The 7,248-nt window shown below is 47.3% G+C and overlaps 1 long non-coding RNA gene across 1 annotated transcript; it reads right to left on the reverse strand.

The window, feature by feature from the left end:
- Window positions 1–5,418: 5,418 nt before the first annotated feature.
- LOC129049250 (uncharacterized) lies at window positions 5,419–6,953 on the reverse strand. Its single transcript, XR_008512186.1, has 2 exons — window positions 6,834–6,953; window positions 5,419–5,651 (listed from the first exon to the last, which is right to left on the reverse strand). It is a non-coding gene; the product is annotated as an uncharacterized LOC129049250 (long non-coding RNA).
- Window positions 6,954–7,248: the final 295 nt, after the last annotated feature.

Genomic DNA, 7,248 nt, shown 5'->3' on the forward strand with positions numbered 1-7,248 from the left:
TTGGGTGGCCGAGGTGGGCAGATTACAAGATCAGGAGATCGAGACCATCTTGGCCAACATGGTGGAACCCCATCTCTGCTAAAATACAAAAAATTAGCGGGGCATGGTGGTGCGTGCCTGTAGTCCAGCTACTCGGGAGGCTGAGGCAGGAGAATTGCTTGAACCCAGGAGGCGGAGGTTTCAGTGAGCTGAGATCGCACCACTGCACTCCAGCCTGGCAATACAGCAAGACTCCATCTCAAAAAAAAAAAAGTGTATCTCTATGTGTCTGTTGAGGATATCTATGGGTGAGTTTATGAGATGAAACTTGTGCACCTATAGGTACATGGAAACAAAAACATATGCATGTGAGAAAGTATCTGAAGTGTTTGTATTTGTACATATGAATTAGCCACTGCCACAATCATGCTGTGTAACAAACCACCCCAATAATGTCTTACAACAACTAGCACCAATCCTGGGGTTGGAAAACTTTTTCCATAAAGGGTCAGATGATACAATTTTAGGTTTTGTTGACCATGAGGTGTCTATTGCAACTATTCAACTCTACCCTTGTAAAGTGGAAGCAGCCGTAGACAATATATAAATGATGGGCATGGCTGTGTTCTATTAAACCATTATTTACAAAAATAGGAATAGTTTGGGTTTGGCCCATAGGCTATAGTTTTCTGATCCCTGGTCTAGTCTCACCACTCTGGGTTTGTATTTTGTGGTTAATCTGGGTTGGGCTCATCTGGGTGGCTCTACCTTGGGCTGTGAGTCCAGCTGGGCTGTTGTACATACTGCACATGAAGTTTAGATCTGCTCTGTGTCCATCCTGTGGTCCCGGCTGAAGAGGCATGCTCTATTCCTGGCAGACCGTTGGAGACCAAGAGAACAACCCAAAGCTTACAAACATTAAACCCTCCTTAGGTAACCATCTGCTAATGTTTCATTGGCCAAAGCAACTTATGTGGCCAAGTCCACCATCAGTAGGTGGGGAAGTAAAGTAGGGCCATAGTGAGAGGCAATTATGTGATGAAGGGCATGGACATATGGTTTTAATGCAAAGAGGGTGTGAAGAATTTCTTTCTTTTCTTTTTTTTTTTTTTTTTTTTTTTAGATGGAGTTTTGGTCTTGTTGCCCAGGCTAGAGTGCGATGGTGCAAGCTCAGCTAACTGCAACATCCACCTCATGGATTCAAGCAATTCTCCTGCCTCAGTCTCCCAAGTAGCTGGGATTACAGGTGCTCGCCGCCACGCCCAGCTAATTTTGTATTTTTAGTAGAGACAGAGTTTCACTGTGTTGGTCAGGCTGGTCTTGAACTCCTGACCTCAGTTGATCCACCTGCCTCAGCCTCCCAAAGTGCTGGGATAACAAATGCGAGCCACTGTGGCCAGCCGGGAATTTCAAACAATGATTCAAAATACTGCAGCATGTATAAAGGCATGTGTGAGACTGTGTGTGGTGGGTTGTATGTTAGAGAATGTTTTGTATGTGTGCGGATTTTAGGGGATGCATTTGTGGCCACATGTATAAGAGCATATCTGAGGAGGATATTTAGAAGATGCCATGTACCTGTGAGGCTATGTATGTGTGTGTCTCTGGGTGTATATGCATGACTATAAAGATGTCTCTGAATACGTGTGTGTGTGTGATATATATGCTGGAGTGTGTGTGTGTCTGTGTGTGTGTCTGTTGGGGTGCATGTGGGTATATACACATGGCTATAAAGATGTCCTTGGATGTATATATGTGCAAGGTAATGAGTATGCATGTGGGGTATATTTGTTGGGGGTGGCGTGTGTCAGGGGTGCATATGGGAACACCTGTACACTTCTCAGGAGTGTGTGTGCATATATTGGTTGAGGGAAGAATGAGGGCAGAGAGTAGGAGTGAGAGATGAGAGACGGCACACACTCCCCTTCCCCTGGCGCGGCCTCAAAAACCACTCCAATCTCACATCGTGAGTTCTTTGTAGCTAAGATTAATTTTCTTGTTTAGTGTTTATGTGGCACTTTGGATCTGCAAAGTGCTTTACAATCAGTTTTATTAGTTGTGCTTGTGTGTTATATATAGCAGCAACCTCAGCTGCACCCAGACACTGTCTCCAGAGATGTGAACCGAACCAGGCAAACTTTATCCTCTTCCTCAAGCTTTGCCCATTTCTGGAGATAATGTCAGCTTTTTTGTGTGGGGGCAAGTGTTAAAGTGGATTGGTGATGGTGGTGATGCTTGGAAGTGCTAATGTGAACCTGCCTTCTAAGTCTTTCCCTTATCCAGTGAGAAATCAGTGATTGTAATCACTGGATTACCTGCTTGCTCAGATCAGGGTTGGTGAATGAGGGGCTATTTGCAAGGCTAGTTTAAAATAACTCACATTCTTGTGTTAATGCACCTGTTTCTTGTATTTGTCCTGATTTAAACTCTTGCAATGTGGCTACTGACCTGCCTTAGTGTGAGTTTTCCCCAAAGCAGACTATGCAACAAAGACTTAGGCACAAAGAATTCATTAGGGAGGTGATTCCAGGAAGCATAAGTCAATCAAAGGTGTGGTGTTGAGCAGTTACTGCTGTGGGCAACTGGAGCTTAATTCTGCTGAGAAACCATGCTTCAGAAACATTTCCTTAGAGAACTGAGAAACTGGGGTACTTATCTACCCATTCCCACACCAGACTCGTTAGGGGTTGTCCTCCAGGATGTTAACTCCCCTACACATCTGAGTTGAGACTACTTGAGGCCAAGCAAGCTTCTCTGGAGTTGGAGAAAGTCCTCAGGTGAAGAGCATAACTGGACACAGTTGTTCAAGGTGGGACATTTCTGCATGGGGGAATAATCTGCTGCAGCTGCTGGTAAATTCACATGGCCCAAAGGCAGGGGTAGGGATCAACAGCGTCTGCTCTGCCCTCCTGCACCCTAGTAAAATCTTTTCTCAAGGTTGTAAATTCCATGAGCAGGTCCTTGTCTCAATGTCCTCACCCTTTGCAGCAATTGACTGTCCTGGGACTCTGTGCCATCCTGGTTTCTCTGTCTCTCTCTCCAGCTGCTCCTTCTCTATTTTTTTTTCTTTTCCCCAAATGTGGATATTTCCCAAATATCTCTTTGTTTTTTCCTTGCCCATACTCACGCGCACCAACATCCTATATGATGTGCCACATTGAAAGCTGTAATCATCACCCCTCTCTCCAGTGCCTAGTCCTGTGTTGTTAGCACTGCCTCATTGAAATATTCATCAGATAATCACTTGAGCAACTCAAGCTCAGCATTTCCAAACCCAACTCACCATCCTTGACCTCCTGCTCAAATCAGCTGCAACCTTGCTTCTCAAGTATGTTTCAGGGCCAGCCTCATCAGCATCGCCTGGGAGCTTGTAGCTGCAGAATCACAGGCCCACCACAGACCAAGTGAATCAGGATGTGTGTTTTTAACAAGTCTCTGGATGACTCGTGTGCAATTAATATTTGATAAGCATTGGTCTACACTATCGATTCTCTTGATTTCTATTAATGGCACCAGGGTTTTTCCAGTTGCTCAGTCTTTCAAACTTTGCAATCACTTGAATCCTAGGAGTAAGTATCCACTAGCTTTCTCTAACTCAGGATTTTTGTGGTACCTGGGTCTCAGACAACAAGTCATAATAATAATATAACTGGTATTGATATGTTTCAGTTGAATAAGTCCATGTCAGTACCATCACACATACAATTTCACTTCAATAAATATTTATAGAGCTCTTGCTCTATGGTTGGTTCCATTCTAAGCTGTGATGGTGTAATATTGAACAAAACTCAGTCTTTACCCTCAAGGAGTTCACAGTTCAGAGGAAGCAGATAAAAATAGACACAGAGAGAAAAAGTAAAGAATGCCATGGAAACCAGAGGAACCCTAACGTAACCCTGCAGGGTCAGAGGAGAGTCTGAAAGGAACCAGAAGGATGGGCAGACCTAACTAGTAAAGGTGAGAAAAAGAAAGGGCTTTGGGCAGAGGAATGGTTTGTGCACACAGTGGGCTGGGATTTGGGCAGGGTACATTGGAGGACTCTGCCCTGTTTGTGACGTAGGGGGAAATCACCTTACCTCTCCTGCCTCATTTGTCTCAACTCTTAACATGCAAACAGTAGGGTCATTGTGAAAATTCAGTAAAAATCAGGGTCATTGTGAAAATTCAGTAAAAATCAGGACATTTCAGAGCTGCAACTACTTGGTCCTCATAAATATTGATTGAATATAAATTGTCAGCAACCACAGCTCGTACCTTAATTATGGAAATAATAATCATGGTAGTGGATTGAATGGTGGTTCCCCCCCCACCAAAAGATGTTCCCATATCAAATCATCTGAACCAGTGAATGTAATTTTATTTGAAAAAGGGGTCTTTGCAGGTGTAAAGATTTCAAGATGAGACCATCCGGAATTATCTGAGTAGGCACTATATTCAATGTCAAGTGTCCTGATAAGAAAAGGAGAGGACACAGGACAGGAGACAGGCCATGTGAAGATGGAGGCAGAGATTGGAGTGATTCAGCCAAAAGCCAACAAATGCCTGGAGCCACCAGAAGCTGAAAGAGGCAAGAAAGGATCCTCCCCTAGAGCCTTTGGAGGGAGCATGGTCCTGTTGACATGTTGATTTTGGATTTCTCCAGAACTATGAGAGAGTACATTGCAGTGGTTTGAACCATGAAATTTGTGGTAATTTGTACAGCAGTGGCAAGAAACTGATACACATGGTTATTGATTTTTTCACATTCTCTACCTGTCAGGTGTGAATTCCTCCTCAATGATGTTTTGAAGTAATGCTATTATGCCCATTTTATAGATAAGCACTACTAAGGCTCATGGAGGAGAAGCATCTCTTGCTTGCTCATTCGTTCACCGAATATTGACTGGCCTCTTAGCTGACCAGACACTGGGGGACAGAGTCACGGGTAAAGGTTTGCAGAGGTCTCAGGGCTTATAAGTTTAGAGGAGGGAGGATGAATAACCGTGTATACTGGGTTGAATAGTGCTTCCTCTCCCTAAACTTATTTCTACCTTGGACCTTGGAATGTGACATTTTCTGTGAAATGGGAAAGTTCCCTGATTCCCCTAGCAGGATGTGCGACAGAGGTGTGGCTTGCCTATTCAGTCACCCCGCAGCTCAAACACCTAGGGGGAGCATGCAGATGAGCAGGTGGAGAGGCTGGGCAAGTGCTTTGGGCCCTTGGCCCCATGGTAGTGTCTACGGTTGGGTGCTTGCAACCCCAGTGTTACAAAGCTCTTTCAGCTTTGCCATCTGCAGATGGCTTGAGTGTTAATCAGCTCAATGGACCCTCTGCCTTATCAGAAGGGCAGAGGGCCAATGTGACAGCTTTCTGTATCCTGAGCTCTTGCCCAGTGTCTCAGAAGAATCACATCACACAAGGGTTTGAAGGATGAGTGCAAAGTTTTATTGAGTGGTAGAGATGGCTCTTAGTGAGATGGATGGGGAGCCTGAAGGGGGATGAAATGGGAAGGTGATCTTCCCCTGGAGTCGGGCTGCCCAGCTGTTGGACTCTTCTCTGACCGGCCCCAGCCCGACTCCTCTTGGCGTCCAGACATCTCTCCTCTTCTCTCTTTCTCTGTCACTTTGTTCTGCCATCCATCTGCTTGCCTCCTTGTCTCCTCGCCTGCTGGTCTGTTCTGGAGCTTGGGGTTCTGGGTTTATATGGGGGCAGGATAGGGGACGTGGCGGGCCAGAAGGCAACTTTGGGGGCTTGAAAACAGGAATTCCCATTCTCATTTAGGGCCTCAGGTATTCAGGCTTGAGGGTGAGGCCTTTGCTGGGGAACCACCCTCTTCTACCCAGTGTCACCCTGTCTCCTGTCCGTATCATTTGGAAATAACATTACAGATATAATCAAGTTAAGACAGGTCATTCTGGATTAGGGTGAACCTGAATCCAATGACCGGTATCCTTATAAAATGAGGGAAATTAGGACAGAGAGACACCGAGAGAAACCCACGTGACCATGGGCAGAGATTAGAGTGATGTGTCCACAGGCCAAGGAATGCCAAGGATGCTGGCAGCCACCAGAAGCTGGAGGAGGCAAGGAAAGATCCTCCCCTGGAGCCTTCAGAGGGAGCGTGGCCTTACACACATCCTGACTGCCAACTTCTAGCCTCTAGAGCTGGGAGACAATGCATACGTGTTGTTTTAAGCCATCCAGTTTGTGGTCATCTGTTACAGGAGCCCCTGGAAACTTATACGGCATTTAAGAAATATACATGATTGTACACGTGGAAAGCACAGCTTAGGGGGCTGTGGGAACCTGGGAACGGGAATGGAGGGGTGAGCAGGGAAGCTTCTTCCAGGAAGGCACGCTGGAGCTGAGACTGAGGGTCAGGTAGGAGTTAAGTGTGCAAAGAGGGATGGGAAATCTGAGCCAGAGGGAAGAACAGGTGTGAAGCCTCTGGTTTGAGAAGGACCTCGGTGCTGGAGGAGTGGAAGGTCAGCGCGCAGAGGCGCGTAAGGCAGGCAGTGGTGGGGCCACAGCCCGTGCGCCAATCATGACACATTCCCGTGCCCTGTGCTTCTGGTCCCTGGGTTCTCTTCTTGGGGCTGCTGGGTCAGTATGTCTGTGTGTTCTTCACTGGCTAGGTCTGCTCATCCTTTGGGTTCCTTCCAGACTCTCCTCTGACCCCCCACACTGCCTACCACGCGGGGCGTTTGAACACGAATTTGGAGGTCTTTGTTTGTCCTTGAACGCGGCGGGGAGTGGAGGAAGGCGCCGGGAGGAGGTACAAAAGCGCTTTGTGCGACAGCGCCCGACAGTTTCTCCGCCCGGAGCCGGCTCCGCCGTGAATGGGCCGCGGACAAAGGCGTCCCCTCCCAAGTACCTGTAATTGGAGCGTCCACGTGCGCGGGCGCTGCTGAAATGCAATGGACAAAAGGGAGAGGAATGGCCGCATCTTCCGGCTGCCCGTTGCTATGGTTTCCGCGGAGCTGGTGAAGGGGAGGGCGGTTACCAGGCAACGGGAGAGGGACCAAGACAAAGGGAGCTCAGGAGAGGGAAAGGTCTGGGGCAGGTGTGAGTACGTGTGCCATGAGGTGGGGCGGAGTCAGAGGAGGATGCGAGAGAGACACCGAGGACAGAGGGAGACAGAGGGGAGAGATAAGAGAGAGACAAAAGCGGGAGAGGCAGAGAGAGAGAGACAGGGAGAGAGAGAAAGAGAGAGAGAGAGGAGAGAGAGAGAGCGAGAGCGAGAGGGCCACATTAAAAACAGGTAACAGAGGCTCATAGAGACAGACAGG

The sequence above is a fragment of the Pongo abelii genome, chromosome 10 (assembly GCF_028885655.2).
Source record: "Pongo abelii isolate AG06213 chromosome 10, NHGRI_mPonAbe1-v2.0_pri, whole genome shotgun sequence".
Taxonomy (NCBI): Eukaryota; Metazoa; Chordata; class Mammalia; order Primates; family Hominidae; genus Pongo; species Pongo abelii.